The following is a 21,594-nucleotide window of genomic DNA, read 5'->3' on the forward strand; positions in this document are numbered from 1 at the left end:
GGTGACAAATCCGTGTCGCCGACGGTGACTGTGCGACTCTTTGAAAAAAATGCCGCAGTAGTTGCTACCAAGTGTCGCGCCATTTGCTACCTTATCATAGCTGCAGTTAGTAGCGATAGAGTTAGAAACATTACTAAAGTAGTCACTGCTACCAATGTGTCTCGGCTATCAACTCCAAACGTATTTAGCCCCACCTGGTACAAATATTCTCGCCTCTGCTGCACATATAGGACCAGCTGTGGCGCATTCCACATTGGGCTCAATATATGCGTAATAGAATGGAAACTTTCAACCCGGTGGTGCTAACTACGTTCAAAAGTGGTAGCCGAGACCCATTAGTGATAGTGACTGGCCTGTTTAGTCAGTAAAAAAAACTGCAGTTATAACAGGGTAGCAAATCTTGTTACATATAGGTAGCAAATACTGCGACTTTTTTTTTTTAAGAGTTCACAAAAGACTACGCCATGGTAGAACCGCCGTAGCAAAGGAAACGGCAGCCTTCATCAGTAGACAAAACAAGCAGGCAAGGACATCGCTGCCTCCGCCAGACTCTTATCACCCTCTCCTGGGTTGGAGGCCTTCCAGCGATCAGCCTGACGAATATTCTCGAAACGGAGCTGGTGCAATGCGATGCCCGGAACCTTTTCTCCCGAATGAATCGCGTCCAAAGACCGCGCTGTGCGAGAAGACCATGCGGAATCGCCAATCGCATAGACTGCTTCTTTTTTTGCCCAGGTCCCTGTTGCCTAGTTGAGCCGAATACAGCGGTCCTCGTGTTTGGCGGTGTCGCCAGGGTGAAATTAAATACCAGAGTCGCTGCACGCATCGTCACACGACGTCAAATCGGCGTCGTCACCCTCGTGGGCTCTACTCGCAATTTTGGCCGCCTTAGAACCGCGGCTCTGAAGAAAAGGCACTGAGTAAGTAAAACGACGTTTGTATGCTAAACTTGCGTTTCAGCTTTACAGCAAGTGCACATGTAAACACCGCTGTACTTAACATCTTAACAAGTGTGCTAAACAGTTTATAACAATAGAGTGCGCAAGTTTTGTTCCAAGTCTGCAGAATCTCTTTAATCTGTAGACTAGTTAATGTCGCGACCACTGCTCGTTAATCTCATGGCCGCCATACGCGGACGCTCGAGGCGTGCCGCCGCCATGAGCTGCTACGCCCGTGGTTTCATTTGCGTCGTCGTACATGCCGCACTGCAAAAACCAGCCGGCACTTAAGCGGCGTCGTTTTCACCATTTTCGAGAAGCCGTTTCTGTCGCCTTGAACGAGGGGAGCCGAGCGGCCGCTTACAAAGTTCGCTCTTGACAACAACGCGATTCTATTCACTGCCGTGTGCAGTGCGTGGCCTTATAAAATGGCGTCATTAGATGGCGCTGCCAAAATAATTACCGTCATCTAGTGCACCTTTTTCTTACGGTGTAGCGCTGTGGTGGTAAGTGGACAGTAAGAATCTAATAGAACTGTTTCGAAACATTTCCAGTGAATGAATTGAATTGCTTGCATAGATCTCTTGGTGATTCAGCGTACTCCATATAGTTCAGTCCTGACTAGCGCTTTATAAGTATAGATGGAGGCCAGATACACTTGGTTACATGAAAAAAGTTACGTACAGTGCACCCGAACATGTGGTTGTAAATGAGGTGTTGAACATGTGAGCATTTCAAAAGATTTTGGATGCAATGTGAACCCTAAAATATTTATATATTTCACGCTGTGCGTAGTATGCATACAGAGGAAGATGCTAGCTAGCTTCCCTGGACATACATAAATTTACACTTATGGAGATTCCATTCACCATGTTTTACTCCAAGAGGAAAAGGATCATATTGAAGGATACTTACGTTATCATCGAAAACCATTTCAATAACAGGCGAAGTTCAACTGAATATGGTGCAAACACTTACAGTCCCGCCTTGTATATATATGGCCACTCGGTAATGGTAAATCATATTTCGGGTCGATAATGCAAACGCGTCGCAATCTCGCACCGCATCACACCAGATGGCACGACGAGCGCCGCGTTTATGAGAATGGGGGAAACAGCTAGGAGAATTGGCTGCAAAGGACGGAAACAAGAAACAGACGGCAAGCAGAAATCGGGAAAGAAAATGTGCACGATTACACAAAGCGTCTCGCTATTTGATGCTCCCTGAGAACAAAAACACAGGAGCAACTGGATGAGTAATGCGGCAGCAAAAGTTCAGAGACGAATCAGCACATCTTAATGCAATGCCCGACATATCCATGCGGCTCGGACCGAGGGGAACGTCCACCTTCCAGATGCGCTGGGATTCAAATCTCGAGGGATCGTCAACTGGTCAGCGATCAAAGAGACGTATTGGTGGAAAAGAAGAGATCCGAGGTCGTTGCAGGTAATTTTACACTATCGAGATAGACAGACGTAATAGTGAATAGAGAGGATATAATATAGATACTGGACTGCAATAAATAGATGTAGCGAAAGCTGATTATAGCTCGAGCAGTCTACTATTTGTCGCCACCTCGTTTAATAGACGAAGCCATCATACATCCAATGCGTCAGAGAGAGACTGCAGCTGCGATAAGTGGCCAGCAGTGCGGCTCTGCGGCATCAGAGTTGCGCGGCATGGATTCCATTCCGGAAAGCGGAAGTGCCTGGTCATTCCACTCGCCGGAATGGCGGACCTCTCTGCCGCTAAATGCTTTCGCGAAAATCGTCTACTACGCGCGCCGCTCACGTGCCTCGTAATAATAAAAAAAAACATATTTTTTAAATCCTTAACGCTACAAATAATATTAAGTGCTATGTCTTCGCGTAAGTATACTAGTATTTTGTCCCTTTGAAACGCGAAACGCATATTTGTGTTCTGCATGACGATCTTTCATGTTTCATATTTACTACAATGTTTTATTCGTAATCATTTATTTTTCTAGCAAATCTCCGTGACTGTCTGTTATCGCGCTTCCTGAATACAAGACAGTGGACGAAAAAAAAAGAAAGAACACGGCGCGTGTTGCGAATAACCATAACCTGGTGCAGAGTAAAAGCAATTGCTATACAGTATTTTTGGCCTGCATCCTCGTGTCATAAACCAAACATGAACTTGCTGAATCGAATAACTTATGACAACTAAGAGTTGCTGTCTTTAAATGCACTGCAACTTTTTAACACGGGAAGGTTTCCAGATTTTCAAAGTCAGTGATTTATTCTGGTGACATTAAAAATGGTACCCGGCTTCTCCACAAGCGATAGATTCTTTAATGAGCAAAGATGGCGACATATGAAGTTATATGAAAGAACAAACGGTCCGACAATACAGCAGGTTTCGTAAACATGTTTAAACAAAAGCAGTCAATATAGAAAACTGCACATTAATCAATATATAACTCAAACTTAATGCTGCGGCATAATAATACACAAAGGCCATACAAAGTTTTAATAAACAGATACAACGTCACTTTCAGTAGAGAAGCTTATTAAAGCTTTCGGAGCTGATCGTTGTATTGATACCTTACATTCCATGGCCCAAGCAACGTTTCTATGCTGAAAGAACGATTATCAAAGGCCATCACGGGCTAACGGATTCACGGGCTAACAAACGCGCCTGCATGACTTGGAACTGAGGCGAATGTTATCGTTCATTCTGTGTGTTCTGTACGTCCTCGTCGAACATTCTATCATCAGAACGCGACACGAGATGTGTTTCAGTAGTTTCTAGAGAGCACGCGTGGTGAAAAGACGCGCGCCATACGCAGCCGGAGTTGATCGCGGTCGATAATATAGTTCGATGAGAGCGTTGACGGCTTAAGCACGGGCTTGTCCTATCGACATATACAGGTCTTGTGAACCTGTGCGAACCTATCTTCGCCTGCTAACCAGACACTCACACCATCCACTGTCAACACTTCCAAGCACCAACCTTGACTGTGCTTTTTCTAAAGCTATTGCATGTCACGCAAGCATTGTACCTGCAAGATTCCAGGCCACCGACATCCCCGTGACACCTCCATGGACATTGCCGAGACCACTAGTGAGGCTTCAGATACCCGGAATTAGGAAGAAATCTCACGTTTCCTCCATTGGCTTGAAGCAGCTCACCCTGTCCCATATATTTACATCATATAGTGGGACTGTACAAGTATATACCGATGGTTCGGTCACGCCATCTGCCACAACGGCCGCATTTGTCATCCCACAACTTGGAATTACTCAACGATTTCGATTAGACCACAAATCGACATCTACGGCTGCAGAACTTGCGGGAATACGAGAGGCTGTCCGTTTTATGAGAACGCAGACACCCCATAAATGGACGATATTGTGCGATGCCAAATCAGCGCTACAGGCACTAAAATACTTTTTAAAGAAAGGACCATGCTATCTGCTCGGGCTGGAAATCGCCGAACTTTGTCACAGTGCCGAGTTAAGTGGCCACGTGATTACCTTTCAATGAATGCCTAGCCATTGTGGTGTCTTTGGTAATGAACTCGCTGACAGTGAGGCAAGATCGGCCTCCTCTTCCTCTGATGAAGTACGGATTGCCTACTCGCGACCTGGCACCAACTCCATGATCAAGGCACTCATGCAGGACCTTACAAAGGCTTACAGAGCCCACTCTGATAATATTCACAGGCGTCTACATACGATTGACCCAGACGGTAAATTCTGTTTGCCCCCGAAGCTTACACGGAGCAAAACATCATTGCTACACAGGATTCGGCTCGGCGTTGCTTTCACCCGTCGCTACGCACACCTCATCGGCCAATCGAACAACCCCGATTGTGTACACTGCCAGATGCCCGAAACACTGCAACACGTACTGTGCGACTGCCCAGCATATATGCTGGAGCGAAGGACGTTAGACAGTTTTCTAGCCAGCGTTGGCAGACAACTACGGTCGGAGGAAGCTATCCTCGGCCCATGGCCCGACACTGCAATTTCAGTGCGTGCAACAAAAGTATTGTTGAAGTTCCTGCAGGACACCAAGCTCGACGAGCGGCTCTAGCGAGGCAACTGTCTCATGTATACATAAGCACTCACCACTTCTCTTATCATCATCATCCATCCCAATACTTTCACTCCCCTTCCCTCTTCCCCAGTGCAGAGTAGCAGACTAGAGCGCACTAGCTCAGGTCGACCTCTCTGTCTTTCCAATCAATAAATTCTATTCATTCATTGACGGCTTATGATGATCGCAACCTCATCGCCGCACCTTTGTCATCAATTCAGCTTGCGTCGCCGTCCGTAGCAGTTCGCATCGACGCAGCGCTGTCGCTTATACACTGGTCGGATCAAGTTCCCTGACACCGGGCTGCGTGGAGACGTTTGCAGGCTTCTTACTAGATATATATATATATATATATATATATATATATATATATATATATATATATATATATATATATATATATATATACGCGCGTGTGTGTGTGTGTGTGTGTGTGTGTGTGTGTGTGTGTGTGTGTGTGTGTGCGCGCGCGCGCGCGCGTGTGTGTGTGTGTGTGTGTGTGTGTGTGTGTGTGTGTGTGTGTGTGTGTGTGTGTGTGTGTGTGTGTGTTTGTGTGTGTGTGTGTGTGTGCGCGCGACAAATTTTGCACGCCGCGATTTCGACGAGGAAAGTGCAAAGACCTATGGCGCAAGGACCTGCTACGGGAAGGTCAAAGTGACGGCTCCACATGTCTGCGGTTTCTCGTTTCCCTCTTTTCCGGTTTTCTGGCTCCTCACGACGCCTGCGCTAACGGCGAGGTTAACCTGTTCGCTATACATTCCAGAAGCGTGCAATCAATACCACCCCTAGCTCTATTTAATATTCCTCTCCGATGCCCCTTTGAGAATGTTTCGTTTCTGAAACCCAGAGCCGACGCACGCGTGACTCATGCAGCCGGGAATGAAATCACACCGGGAAGCGGAACATTCACGGCGCAGCTACTCGAGCGGGCAAGAACGTCGCTAACAGCACTTTCCTGTGACGTCACGCAATCCGAGAGTTGCTCTCTAGTACGTTTCCATGGACAATGGTGCACTCGAAACAAAATACCGCTTTGTCTCCCGCCTAGATAAGAAAAGTATCCGCGGCCTCCTGCAGTGCCGCCGGCAATTGAATCGTTTCCATTCAATCGGCGATCCGCTTACGACACCGGCTTTGTCTTATTCTGTTTTATGCGCTCTTCTTTGTTGTTCTTCCGTCGCTGGTTTGCTATGCTAGCGCAAATCCTTGACTGCATGAATGTTTACTTTCTCTCGAAAAACTTACGCAAACCATTGTAGACCAGATATGCCTAAACAAACATTGTTTTTCTAAAGCAATGATTGGTTAATTTGACAAGTCAGCGTTTCATCGCACTATATAGGATGCACCATGCAGTTACGAGTATAATTTATGACCATACAGAAAGACATTTCAATAGCATAAAACGCCAAATATACCAGAACCGCTAAAAAAAAAACTTCACACATAACTTTAAAGAATGCAGTGTGTTTCTCGCAGCACCACATAGCACAAATTTCCTTTAAATTTGATGACGTCAACCGCGATTTAATAATTGATAGCTCGGATACATAGTCCGGATAATTTAAACATCTTGACTTTATATCTTTCTTTTTTTGCTTTTGATGCTTTGCAGGAACTTTAGGAAGGCTGAAAGAAAGATTCCTTTTCCTCAGAGCGTTATTTGTTGCTGTTGTTGCTCTTTGCTCTTGAAACACGACAGGCCAGATGCTATTCTCATCGTAAACACTTCTCGCCTCTTCATTCTCTGGCCTGTTCATCAATAATAGTTCAAAGATAGAGTATATTCTGTTCCAACATTATGGTTTGCAACCAAATTTGTTGCAACCTTTACTGCATGATTTCTCGTATACCCCACAGATACTGGTGAACACGCTCGATCCCGAACGTGAGGGCCGGGCTTTCCTCGTCCAGCTGGCTGTAAGGTTTCTCTGAAGCACGAAGGCAACGAGGAGCAGACGACACGGGCTGGCCATCCTCGTCCCGGTGCGCCAGGACGGCTCCCACACCGTACGGCGACGCATCTACGGTAAGGACGACAGGCTTGGCCGGATCGAAGTGTGTACCAGCACTGGAGCCTTGGTGATTGGCTACTTCGTGCGCTGGAAAGCCATGTCCTGCTCCTTCTTCCAGACCCACTGCTAACCATCTCGAAGCAGAAGATGAAACGGCTGTAGATGCGCCGACAGGTTCGGCAGGAAACTTCTGTAGAAGTTTATGAGGCCGAGGTAGCTCTGAAGCTCTATCTGGTTCTGAGGTTTAGGCGCCTTGAGCACAGCATCAACTTTGCGGTAGGCCGGGGTCAGGCCGGCCTGGGTAATGGTATGTCCCAGGTACTCAACACCGGGGGCCAGTAAAACAGACTTTTCCAGCTCGAGCTTGAGACCGGCGTCCTCAGTCGTGCCAGGACGTTGTGCAGGTTCTGCAGGTGGTCCTCGTCGTTGTTTCCGGTATCCGGGGTGTTGACGAAGCACACCGCCACGTGCCTCATGCCCCTGAAGAGGTTGCCCATCTCCCACATTAGAGGTTGGACTGCGCAACATTTTGACGAGACACACAGAAGAGAAACACACACCACAGAGCTGTTTTTTTTGTATTCTTTGTCCTCGGAAGTACCGAGTCCGGCCTCCGCTCGGCTGGAACCGGTGCCCAGGCCTGCGCGCAACTACTGCGGATAGTATGCAGGGTGTCTCTTTCTTACCGACTTTATATACACAATACAGAATTTTTTTATAAATAGAATATAATGGCATTTTGCAGAAGAGTTGCTAGGCGAGGTGAACATACTTCGCCGCTAATAACATGTAGTTCGGAAGACTAATTGTAAATAATTTATCAACATTTTAATAGTGCCTTAAGGGCAGTTGTGTAAGTGGCGAATCTGAAGGTAGTGCCATATTTTTCTGCTTGAAAGTCGCACCTAATTCGAGATGCTTATCAGCGGCGATAACAGGCAACACCGATGCCCAGCGCAGAACGCTGTCGCATCGGAACGAACACCGACCCGCGACGACGCGGCGCGCCTATCTGCTACTGCCGCAATTAATGAGGGGAGCATCCACCCGTTCGGAGCCCGCTAAGTGCCGCAGATCACTGAGGGCGGTCGTTTGTCATTTCGAAGCGGGAGCAAGTTGGCCTCTGCCAGCCCCCGATACGCCACGCTATCGCGCGTGCCCGCGGCATGCACGTGCGTGTCGGGTGGCCAGCTTCGCGGCCTGGCCGTCCGTCTCGACTCGAGTGAGCTCCGCTGTTTGGTGATGTTTAAAAGACGGGTGCGCATTAACGCGTCACTGCCTCCAAATACGCCATGCAGACAAGGGTCCCCGATGCACAAATAAAAAAAGTTAATACATTTTTGTTAATTAGAGTTCTGAAGCTCACGTTATTAGCCCCGATGTACATCGGCCTCTCCTCAGAACTTGACTTCAAGAACGCCACGTTCGTTGAACTCATTACATTTTTATTAAAAATCTGCATTGTCTAAAAAAAAAACACTTTGTATATCCCGTATAAGAATAATATTCGGAACAGTTCTCGCTTCCATCGCGTTTTCTTTTGAAATTCCACTGCGTGCTTTTATCCCCTATATACATAGGAAAGAAACAAATGTTCGACAACTTCGCATATAGTGATTCTCGAGTCGAATCGAACAGCAAAATCTATTCGATTCGTGTTTGATATTTATAAAATTCGCACATCCCCTACTTATAATATTTCTACTCATCTCCCAAAGGTGAAACAAGAGGAAAATGTAAGTTATTTTTTTCTCGCCCCAACAAAATTCATTTTAACACGCTTACTTCAACAACCCTCCAAGACGGGTTTATCTCTTTCGTTACATTCGGTTCACATTTAAGCCCCAAAGCTTTGTCAATACCTGTGTAATCACACACCAGAGGGCACTGACAGACGGCCATCGAGTGGCGGGTGGCGGCAATGGAAAAGAAACCTGCCATGAGTAAATATATACTTAAGAGGAAAAAACAAAATCAGGAAAGAAACCATATATAATAACTCAAAGGGAAGCTCATTACTTTTCGAAGCGAGATCAGGATGCCTTAGAACACGCACCTATAAAGCGAGATATAAGAAGGAAGAAGAAGCATGTGCTTGCTGCGGTAAAGCTAGGGAAACGACGGAGCATGTTTTATTAGAATGTGAAGACGTCTACCCAGCGGTCGACTTAGGCACCACTGGCCTCCTTGAAGCCCTTGGGTTCAGAGGGAGCAGTGGTAAAGCAAACATGTCCGCAATAGACATTAGTAAGAGGCGACTGGAGGATTGGTGGAAGAAAAGTAGGGAAAAGACAAAAGACGGAGACGTACAAAAGCACAGTTCGCAATAGGGGATCAGAAAATTTGGGCGTGGTAGTTCATAGTGTTTTTTTGTGTGTGTGTCTTTTTTCATTGTTTAACCTAGGTAGAATGGTAGGCAGTATAGTAGCAAGAGCTTGGTGGCGCAACCCACCGCCCCGTTCCAAAGTGGGCGCTCATAGCATCCATCCGAGTACAGCCGTCCGCTTTTAGCCCCGAGGCACAAAGCGCGCCGTGTGTCCCCTGGGAAGCGCTGGTCGCGGCGCTGCTGCCTCGGCGGCGGCCCGCCGATGGACGGCTACTCGAGACGGCGCGGCGGCCGGTCGATGGGGCCGTGACCTCTCGGGAGGTCACCGGGTCACTGCCGGTCGACCACTTCCGGCTGCAAATCCTGCCGGCGGGGGGGGGACCCATGTGCCCGCTACTGTCTAGTGTAACTCCGCTGCAATGCGCTGCAAACGTGGGAGGGGAAAAGACCGGGATACCGTATGTTCTCGAGTCTAACAACTCAAGGCGCACGCCTTAATTCGAAGAGACGACGGAGAAAAGACAAATGCTTTCATTGCACCTTGCATGCACAAACGTTTTCTGCGCTGTTGCAGCCTGTGGCAGCGTGCAAACCCTTGAACCACTCCGACAGCAGCTGAAAGCTCGAAACCGGACTCGCCGTATGCGCTCCCGCGGCGTCGTCGTCGTGTGCGGCATGGCACTTTGCACATAGTGCATGGTAATTCAACGGTTTGCTTCTCTAAACGAATTGAATTCTGAGGTCGTACGCGCCAAAACCAAGATTTGATTATTTACGAGGCACACCGTAGTGGGGGATTCTGGATTAATTTTGACCACCAGGGGATCTGTAACGTGCCTCGAATGCACGGGACACGGCCGTAAAAAAGAGCATGAAAGAGAACCAGATGGAAAATGGGCTGGCGCTGACAAATTTCAACTGGAAGAAAGCCGAAGAGAAAATGCCTAGGCGCACAGCCACGGGGCTAGACGAGGTTCCGTTAGGCTGATTAATTAACTATAGGACCAAAAAGTAAGGAAGCTCTGTTGAAAGCAGTAGAAAAACCTTTAAAAGATAGACGAATACCAGACAGTTGGTGACAAAGTAGAATGAATTTAATTTGTAAAGGTAAGGGGGAGAAATATAGAATTCACTCGTATAGACCATTGACCATTACATCGGTAATATACAGACTAGCAATGCCGGCAATAAAATTAAAACTGCAAGCATGGACAGAGAATAATGGCATTTTGGGAGAGCTTCAGAATGGCTTCAGAATAGGTAGACGTTTGGATGATAACTCATTTGTTCTTACTCACTGTATTGAAATATCAAAAGTAGAAAGCAGACCGTTATATGTGGCCTTTTTGGACATTACAGGAGCCTATGAAAACGTAGACCACAACATTTTGTGGGATATTCTGGAAGGGGAAGGTTTACGCGACGATTGTCTACAGCTTTTGAGAGAGATTTACCTACAAAATAGCGTTTGCGTTGAATGGGAATGGATAAGGAGCGAGGAGCGAGGAGAAAGTTCATATCAACAAGGGACTGAGGCAGGGGTGCCCTTTATCCCCACTGCTGTTTATGATGTACATGGTGAGGATGGAGGGGCGCTAGTGGGAAGCAATATCGGGCTTAATCTCTCGTGCAAACAGCCGGGTACAGTAGTAGAGTAGCATCTTCCAGGTTTGTTTTATGCGGACGACATTGTGTTGCCAGCTAACAAGCAAAGTGATGTGCAACATCTGTTCTAATTATCTGTAGACCGGAAGGCGAGAATTTAGGTTTGAAATTTAGCGTTAACGAATCAGGTGTTATGGTATTCAATGAAAACAGCGAACAGGCAGTAGAGATACGCGGCCAGAAAATATCTCGTGAGGAATATAAATGCTTTCGTATTTGGAGAAACGAAGGCAATAGATATATGGAAACATAGGAAAAAACTGGCTGTGGCTTAGCTAAGGTTAAGCCCAGGATGCGAAGCATATTTTAACGCGACAGCGTTAAGGAGCTCGTGTCGCAGAAAAGCCGGTGTCGTCGGCGTCGGCTCAGGCGGGCGGCGCTTGCTCAGGCGCACATTTCGTTGTCGCGCCGAACGCTGCGTTGCTCGACGCTCACCGCGTCCGATGCGGGGCGCGTAGTCGCTGCGCCGTAGCAAAGCCACCTAGAAACAGTCTCTGTAGCACGCCGCAGCCTTCGCTTCTCTTTCCAACGAGCAGCTCTGTCTCCAGGAGGCATCTCACCTCGTGACTGTCTAGCAGAGGCAAGCGCAGCTGCTTATATACCGCCGCGACGCCGCGAGCGACGGCGCGAGTTGGAGCCCCGTTTCTCCTCTGTCGTGACGTCACGGTGTCACGTGGTCAGCCTTGAAGGCGACGCCGCGAGCGACGGCGCGAGTTGGAGCCCCGTTTCTCCTCTGTCGTGACGTCACGGTGTCACGTGGTATTGAAGGCGACACCGCCGCGCCTGAGGAGCTGGGTTGAGCTCTAGTAATATGCTTCGCATAAAACAATAACAGTAAAGGGAAAGAGAAATGCGGCCGTACTGAAGCACAGAGCGCTCTGGGGATACAATAGGTACGAGGTGCTCTGGGGTATGTGGAAATGTGTAATGGTTCCAGGACTTAATTTTGGAAATGCGGTTGTGTGCTTTAAATCAGGGGTACAATCAGGAATCGATGGGAACCAAAGGTCAGTGGGTCGCCTCGCATTGGGCGCTCACGGGAAGACTGCAAATGAAGCTGTGCAGGATGATATGGGCTGGACTAGTTTTGAAGTGAGGGAAGCTCACATTAAAATTGATTATGAAGAACGATTGAGGAATATGGAAGAAAGTAGATGGGCTGGGAGACTGTTCAAGTATTTGTACAGGAATAACATTCATTCACACTCACTTATAGAACACTCACTTATAAAGCGAGATATAACAAGGAAGAAGAAGCATATGTGCTTGTTGCGGTAAAGCTAGGGAAACGATGCATCAATTTTATTAGAATGTGAAGATATCTGCCCAGCGGTCGATTTAGGCATATCTGGCCTCCTTGAATTGCCCTTGGGTTCAGCGAGAGCAGGGGGGACGTAAACACGTCCGCAATAGAGATTAGTAAGAGCCGATTGGAAGAAGTAGGGAAGCTACAAACAACGGAGGCATGCAAAAAGAAAGTTCACAATAGGGCTCAGAAAGTTTGGTCATAGGAATTCATCGTGGGCTTTTTCTCCTTTTCTTTTTTTTAGTTCTATAACATAGGTAGGACATTATGCAATATAATAAAAAGGGCTTGGTGGCGCAATCCACCACCCCGTTGCAAAGAGGACGCTTATAGCATCGATCCATATGCACGGCACATGGGTGTGTTTGCATTTCGCCCCCATCGAAATGCGGCCGCCGCGACCGGGTCCCGCGACCTCGTGCTTATCAGCGCAACAGCACAGAAGCCACCGCGGCGGGTTAATTCTGTAAACGCGTTCGCTGCTGCACATCGACGGAACATGCCAGTGCAGCAAAATGAGCGCGCTCAGCGATTCGAACTCGCGCACCTGCGGCGACGCGCGCATGGGCGCCGCTTGCGCGACGAGGTGCTGTCAGCTGCGAACGCGTTTCGCAGTCAGAACGGTCGAGGACGCCGTGTCGTTGTTGTTCCCCGTCGCAGTCGGCGAGTTCAGCGTCGCTCGAATCTGATTACTTTCTCTTCTTTCATCTTTTGAGGGAGGGAGCGCGTAAGGTGATGAAATTGAAGGCGAGCGCTTAGATTGCAAGAAGTTATATATAGGGCAATACTATGAAATCAGTGCAAAACACATTTGCTTAGAAACTCAAAATTAAGCGATATAGGGTATTTAGTAGGCGACGGTAGGCTGGGTTTCTGCTCACCAAGGCTGCGTTTCTTTACATTCGCTTGCTCTCGTCACACACTGTTCCCTCAGTCCTGTACACTTAAAGTCTCGACAACAGCACAGGGCGTGTGTGCGATCCTGCACGAAGCGCGCACATGAGATCATCCTCAGAATACGTGGCATTCACTGGCTACCCATGTTAGACACGGCACCCTCAGTTAATTTCTTTCTTTCTTTGAGAAGCAGAGATCCATAGTGAAACGATTGTATTTTTATGTACTTTACAACATATCCCTGGGTCAGATGCAGCCTAAAATAGATGTTGGCGCGAAATATTCCCTTGCGAAAGGAATTGCCGATTGTCTGTCTCACGTCAGCCGTTGCCAGTTTAATTAACGAGAATGGAGGAAAGCACGAATATTAATGGAGCAACCTCTTTCGTAGTCACCACCTGGAAATGGTAGAAGAAATCTAAACAAAGACTGACCGTCTATCCAGGGGCTGGATTCAGCTTTATGCGCGAAAGTCTTCTGATTACGTCACCGACAAACGTGCTTCACTTTCCGTTCTTCTGGTCGTCGATGCGCAATCGTCTGTGACAAGATGGCGGCGCAAGTATATCCACGCCATTCTCTTGGTGATAAGCGACTTAGCTTTTCCTGTTTGAAAACGTAGCTTCCTATATAGGCTATGTTGCAACGCTCACTTCACCGTTTCTTTTCATCCATCCTAATAAGCGAGTCGAAAGAAATGTAGCCACCGCGCGCATGACCACTCCATGTCACAGTACCCTTTTATTATTATTGTTTTTATTAGATATTCTATCAATTTCGGAAACGACGGAATGAGCCGCGGGGCGCGAGCCGTTTCGGTCATGCGCATCCGAGCCGAGGAGAGCGTCGCACCGCTTCCGGAAACCCTTTGGCGCCGCGGCAGGAATTAACTACACATCTCCAAACGCATACGCGTCGTGCGTAGAGAAAACGATGGTCCCCGCCCATTTCTTATTCTTTAACGCACGCCTCGTAGCCTTGTTTTCTTCTCTGCCGGCATTGGCGCCGACTACGCGATGGTAGCTCCGGGGCCCGAGATCGCTCCGGACTGTTCCGGGGGGGGGGGGGGGGGGGGCTGAGCCTCCTCCCCCTCCTATTAAACACACACACACCTAAAGTGCCATTACAAGTGCTTTGTCACCCACATAATTTGGGGTTTCTTTTGAACTTCCTCGACCTTTTCACTTGAAATTTTACTGGGGCTAATATCTTACTGCATCATCGTTGGCGCGGACGTGCACGGCTTTTAATTCATACTTTCGTTTTATTTCTGCAAATTGTGACAATAGGAGGACACGGGTATTAGAAGAACTAGCGGCGGCTGCCTCATGCGTATTTTCTCACTTCAGCATTGTTTTAAATTTACAGTGTAAACACCAGGCACATACACAATATATATAAATCTACACGTACACAGGACAAAGTTTATTACGTTTTGGAAACAGATAGCATGTTAAAATTATTTCTAAAGGTATGGCTAGGCTACGCCTAGAGAATGAATATGTTTCTGTATGTTCACCACACTTCAAATTGCTTTGCGTGCTTTTTGGACCATGAAATAAAACCTATAGACTTAGCTCATCGGCAGAGTCTTCTATGAATGACGTGTGGAATGCACGTAAATGTTGCGTCTCAGTTTTGCTTTTCTTTCCAGTAAGCAATGGTAATGACTCATGAAAAAAATCATTTCTAATAATTTACAACATTTATTAGGCATGGAAACGTCGTCTCTTGCATGCAAAGGTCGTAAATACATACGCGATGTCCCAATTAACTATAATGCACCAAGATTTAAAAAAGGAGCAGTGCGTTACTCGAAGAAAACCTAGCGCATATTGTTTACAGCACAGTGGAGTAGCTGCCAGTAATTTTTCGTTACTGAGATTTAATCAGACACTTTGATAATTCTCCTAATTATCAAAGTGTCAATGAGGCACCTGAAGGCAATGCCAAGGGCCATAAAATCCTGCAGCAGTTTCAGCGACGTACTAAATCGTACTAATTTTTTTTCGACTGATAAATAAACCCCACAAAAATTTTAAAATACCACATGACTGTGCTCCCACCCGCATCATAAAGCAGCACCCTCGAACAGGCTCCCTCTGAGTTATCCAGAACGAAATATAGGAAATAAAGGAAAACATCGTGATCGAGCTAGTTCCTAATCTGCCGCGCCCCAGCCGAAGTAACACGTCGCGTTTGCCGTTAGTTGGAAACAAGCTGATAGATGTTGTCTTAGCGTAGTTAAAGTGCACGGATTTCTTTTTTCCCGGAAAACCTATTACCACAAAAGAGAATTGACGTCAGTGCAAAGGTTGGAAGGTGCGTTTTGTTTCGTCCCAGTCGCCATGTCTAATCAGCAGAAGGTAAACATGATCCTTGCGTTGGAATCTACAAACAGCAACAAGAGGAAGGCCACAAATATACATATCAGACATCGAAGTGTGGCGGTAGACCAAACACGTAGACTATCATCAGAGATTATGAAAACATGAGACAACCCGGCAGCTTCAAGAAACAGCGGCGGAGGACTCCATCTTTGAGTCCTAGCCCATGCACGGATGTTCTAGCATTTATGGCCTCAAATCCTCATGCTAGAGTGCGGTATGTGGCCGCCCAGGCACCAATTTCCAAGTCATCAGTTTGGAGGATTCTAAACGACGGCCTTTCATCCGTACCACATTAACCAACACCAACGGTTGGAAGACAGGGACCTAAGGAATCGTCTAGATTTCCCAAATTGAGCCTCACAAAAGCCGATGTGTCACCAGACTTTTTGGGCGTTATCATGTGCACAGATGAAGCCAATTTTCACAGAAACGCCTAGGTAAATTTGCATAACGCAAACCATTGGAGGGACTTCAATCCACAGTGGTTAAAGCGCAATCGGCACCAGTACCAGTGATCGCTCAATGTGCGGTTCAGAATTGACACCAGTGCTATAATCAGTCCCATCTTCTTGATCACACGCTGACTGGACAGCGTTACGTGAACGAAATCCTTGAAGGAGTGGTGGACGAGTTTCTCAGCAAAGTCCCGTTGTCACGTCTTCCACTTCAGTGGGATCAGCAAGATGGAGCACCAGCACACAGCAGCAGCCGAGCGCGAAACTGGCTGGATGCGACTTTTCATGTGCAGTAGATTGGAAGGCACGGGCCGTTAAATTGGCTGGCTAGGTCACCTGACATCTCTCCACTCGTATCTTTATTTGAAGTTATGTGAAAGATCGTGCTTACATGATCGAGACGGACGTCAGATTAGCTCAAGACAAGGATAACGGATGTCTGCCGTAGAATTCTCTCTACATGTTGGTCGCTTCCCGGTCTGTTTATTTCGCTTTTATTTTTTGACACGAACCTGTTTTTGCAGCACATATACACTTTCATGAAAAATAAAACGGTTACTTTAATTTGGCTTTGGTCCGATCGAAGCAAGCTCCTGGCGCGAAATATAGCTTCACGCGCACCTTTCGCTGCGGTGCGAGCAATGCCCAGATTTTGAAACATTTCATGCCTGTTCCATAGCTTTTCGCATTTCGTGCGTGGTCAGAGCAGCGCTTTGGCTGCGTCACCAAGGGGCTTTTGTTATCAATGTGATGATAGGTCGGCCTTGAGAGACGGATAATAAGTGTGACGCAGATAGGAAGGAATAGCTGCAAAGCCGTGAAACCTGCTGTTGGCGCTCCTTCCGTATACCATTATCCAGGTGATGTGCTGTCTCTTCAGGTTTGCGACAGACAATTCAGTTGCTTTCAATCAGCTTATTTGAGGGCGCTGCTTTATGATGTGGGTGGGAGCGCAGTCACGCGATATTTTTCATATTTTGTGAGGTTTCTTTACCCGTAAAAAAAAAATTAGTACACGATTAGTGAGTAGCTAAAAAAACCGCAGTTAGATGTCATTGAGGGGCGCCAACAAATGGCTCATTGACACTTTGAAAATTAGGACAGTACTTCTCGAGTTAGATAATTAAACGCAATTACATAATTAAAATCTCAGTAACGAAAGAATTACTGGCGGCTACTCCACTGTACTGGAAAATATGCACTAGGTTTTCTTCGAGTAACGCAAATTTTCTTTTTTAAAGTCTTGGTGCATGGTAGTTATGAACACTATAATTGATAGATGAACACTATAATTCACTCAGTTACCGAAATGAGGCCCAGCCAGGTTCACTCGAAATCAGAATCAACAGCAGTCATGGACTGCAGCGCTCGTACACGGACTCGCAGAAAAAAGAAAAACGAGAGAGAGAGAGAGAGAGAGAGAGAGAGAGAGAGAGATAGACTGCAGTTTCGCCGGTAAGGCGAAGCAGTATTAGTGATAGCCAAGTAGGCGACAATTACATGAAGGAATATTACACCACCGACAGGACTCGGGCTGTGAAATTGAACTGTCTCCTACTACGAGGTCTTATATACGTTCATATAACGCCGTCACTTCAGCACTCAATTCTCCGAGGTCACACCAGTTTCTTCAAGTGCAAGAAATACACACACACACACACACACACACACACACACACACACACACACACATATATATATATATATATATATATATTGCAGAATGCTATAATCCATAGACGGATATATATATATATATATATATATATATATATATATATATATATATATATATATATATATATATATATATATATAGCTCTCCGAACTTGCTTTCCGAACCAGCTTTTCGAACCATATATATGTGGATCGGAAAGCTAGTTGGGCCCCAGCCTCCCCGGGAAAAAATGAAAACTCTCCGCCTATGGATTATAGCATTCTGCAATGTGTGTTCACTGCGCAGAAGGATTGGAACAGGCCGGGCGCGTCTTTTAGATCTCACCCTCTTCCGTTTGTATCGTGCTTATAGAGCAGCAATCAACATTGCCATTGTGTTGTTGTGGTATGGACTGGCGGCATTTAGTAATTTAGTCGTCCGGCACGGCTTCAGGAAGCACGGCGGCTGGCTTCGCTCCTCGCACAAAAGCGGCAAACTTGCGCCGATTGCAGTGGGTAGTGCCTCACTAATTTGTACCGTATGAACAACCCTTGGTGCACTGCACCGCCATCCCACGTAGATTACGAGCCATACGTAGCCATATCGCCCGCCAGACGAAGATGAACCACTTCTGGTCTGATCCCGGTCGCACAGGATCTTCGGCCAGGAGTCTGTGTCGCAGATCTGAGGAAAAATCTGAACAGAGAAAGTCCCCATTGATAAGAGCAACATCAAAAAGAATCGGCACTAGAAAACGCCAGGTGTACTTATTGACACGCCTACTTATCTTTATCGGGCGACCAGGTTTCGCCGCCTAACAAATGTTATCGCACAGCGCGGGACGCGCCTGCATGCATCCGAAGTTTCTGGAAAGTTATTGATGCTTCTATCCGGTTGTCTGTTGTCGCCGAACCTTGTGCTATCAGATTTCATCGCGTGACGCGAATGGTGTAGAACTTTGTGAAAGGCACGCGGGTCCCAACGATTAGTCTGGAACATTCGACGACTGTTGTATAAAAGCCGACGCGCTTGACCCGCTGATCAGATTTTCGACGATCGCCGACTGTGTTCGCCGCTATCGTTGTGCTATAAGTGTAGCCTGTTTTGTGGGCACAGGTTCGCCCAATAAAATTTAGTTTTGTCGTTCACAGTGGTGCTACTGTGTTCTTCAACGTCACCACTACGTGACTGGGCATAGTATCCCTTGCGGCACATTCTCTTCATGTTTCACATGAAGAGAATTCGAGATGGCCTTAGAAGGTGGGTAGTTGAGAACAACACGAGGAGAAATGCGCTAACAGAATTGCTAAGGCTGCTCAAGCATCAAGACAGCCTTCATGCACTTGATATCCCAGGTGACGCGCGTGCACTCCTGAAAACTCCACGACGAGAAAATAGGTACGTTGTAACGGCTTTGAGACCAAGTGAGCATTGTTACTACAGCCTTCCACTGGACTAGTACATTCACTGAGGTTCGTGAAAACGAATCCAGGCATTTTCTATCACAGTCAATGTGGATGGTCTGCCACTTGCAAAAAGTTCCAAGATGCAGCTGTGGTCCATAAAATGCCAGGCTAGCTTTTGTGGGGATGGTCGCACTGTGCCGTTTGTTGGAGCATTTGCAGGGCCATCAAAGCCGCATTCTTCGAGTAATTTCTTGCTACCTTTAGTTCATGAGCTCCACCACTTGATGTCTCATTGTCTTACTGTCACTGACCAACAAATTCAGGTCCAATTGAAGGCAATTGTTTGTGATGTACCTGCACGGTCATTCGTAATGATGGCAAAAGGTCACAGCCGCCATAGTAGTTGTCCAAAATGCATGGTCGAGGGTGCATACAATGAAGGCAAGGTTGTATTCCTTGATCCAAGCTGCTCCCTTCGTACAGATATCAACTTCAGGCAGCAGTATGATATTGGGCATCACAGAGGAACATCCATACTTCTCGAGTGACCTCTTGATTCTGTGCATAATGTGCCACTGGATTACATGCATGTGGTTCTTCTAGGTTCTAGGTTAGGAAGTTGCTCTCCCTCCGGGTTACAGGTCTTTTGCATGTTCGTCTCGGGTCGCTTCAGCGCCACAATTTCCATGAACAAAGCAGTGCCTAGCGGCCTTACATTCCGCGTGAATTTGCACATAAACTCAGGGGCCTTGACGAGTTAGATCGTTGAAAGGCTGTGAAATTCAAACTTTTCTTGGTCTACACCAGACCACTTCTCCTCAGCCGCACTCTTGCAGATGACCTCCATCATAATTTCTTGCTTTTTCATGCCACACTCGCAGTTCTGGTTAATAAGCAGTTATGCATTGATCATACTGACTATGCAGGGGAATTACTGAAGCATTTTGTGGCTGGTTTTGCAAGTTTGTACGGAGAAGAACATATGGTTTTCAATGTTCATTGTTCCTTGCACTTGCAGATGATGTGAAACACAATGGAGCTCTTGAGTGCTTCAGTGGTTTTCCTTTCGAAAAGAATATGAGACAGCTAAAGAAGCACCTTCGTAGGAATGGAAAGCCACTGCAACAACTGGGAAACAAAACAGCAGAGGTAAAATCAAGCACTTCCAAATAGCGCTCCAGAAAAGATATTGAGTCACCTTGTCACTCCCATGAGTGGCCCGCTTCTGCCTTCGTGCTGCCTTCCGTGCTTTTAAACTCTGAGATGTAGCAATTTTGTGCTGAGTTTGGATGAAAAAGACAGTTGCTGCATGCAAGGTGAGCATATAATTCTTAAGAATATTGCCCCCATGAGATCTACAGACGAATCGTGCATTATTGGCCAAGAATTTCTTCACAAGGAAGACATGTATAAACAGCATTTTGAGTCCTCAAGCCTTTAAATTTTGGTTGTCTCAGACCTTTCAGCACTTAAGGTATGGCCCATAAGTAATGTCCAGAAAATGGTCATGCTGCCATGGAAGTGGCAGCACATTCTTATGCCGGAAGGGCATACTGCTAGTGTTTTTCCAAACTTTCTTGTGATTATGGTAGTGTAAGGCCTTGTTTGTGGAGCTGTGTTCATGAGTCTTAGTGCTTTGGCACACAAATCATGGGAGCATCATAATGCTAGTGCATGTGTTTGAATTGGAATCTCTGCAGCTGCTACAAGTTATTCATGAAATCAAGTGACATTCGACAAATAGTGACGAGAATTGCCCTTATCTAGTCAAAACATTGGTTTCCACACAGACAACTGCTTTATGGAAACATTGTGGAGTGATCATTTTCTTCTGTGAGGTAAGTGGCCTCGAAGTCTTTGATAGCTGCAACACGTAGTTGCAAGTTTTCAAAAATGTGTAGATAATGGTACAGTACTGGTCCATAATATGTGCACACTTGGTACGTAACCTAATATAACTGCAAGATACTTCAGCTTTATTGAAAAACTGTAAGGAGTACAATACATCAGGCATACCCGAAGGTCTGTGTTGCGAGCTGTACTCTGCTCAATTAATCATTAAGAGTTTTGTTACAGTGGATCTATGTGAATAGTCTGCATCAATACTTTGAAGCTGAGAGTTGTAAAAAGGCCTGTGTATGCAGCGTGGAAAGTTCAATTCTGATGTAGCGTTTTGATAGCCCAATGCTTTAAGCTGTGCACTAGAGCTTTAGGCTTCGTGCCATGTTCTGGTTTTTATTTGCTGGCTTCTGTTTAACATGAGCATTTTTCTTTGCTCACATATGTATTCCCAGTAGGGTACTGACTATGTGTTCATAACAAGCATTTTTGGTTGGGTACTTTGCATATTCCAAAGGAAAATTGTCTGACAGTGAATGTTAAGTGATCCATTTGTCACAAGGATTTTTTTCTCTGAGTTAATACATGGCCTATATATGGTTGGTGTGTTTCACAATCATTTTAATGTCTGCATTTAT

General features: G+C 46.4%; 1 long non-coding RNA gene across 6 annotated transcripts in view; it reads left to right on the forward strand.

Moving 5' to 3' along the window:
- The first annotated feature begins 623 nt into the window (after positions 1 to 623).
- LOC139060749 (uncharacterized) overlaps positions 624 to 21,594 on the forward strand; it is a 35,808-nt gene continuing 14,837 nt past the window's right edge. For 4 of the 6 annotated variants that reach the window (XR_011515016.1, XR_011515015.1, XR_011515012.1 and 1 more), the window contains exons 1-4: positions 624 to 920; positions 6,861 to 7,029; positions 20,136 to 20,266; positions 20,908 to 20,955. This is a non-coding gene — a long non-coding RNA (uncharacterized lncRNA). The remainder of the gene's footprint in view (positions 921 to 6,860; positions 7,030 to 20,135; positions 20,267 to 20,907; positions 20,956 to 21,594) is intronic. The other 2 variants (XR_011515014.1, XR_011515017.1) reach the window with 2 other exon arrangements.

The sequence above is a fragment of the Dermacentor albipictus genome, chromosome 6 (assembly GCF_038994185.2).
Source record: "Dermacentor albipictus isolate Rhodes 1998 colony chromosome 6, USDA_Dalb.pri_finalv2, whole genome shotgun sequence".
Taxonomy (NCBI): domain Eukaryota; kingdom Metazoa; phylum Arthropoda; class Arachnida; order Ixodida; family Ixodidae; genus Dermacentor; species Dermacentor albipictus.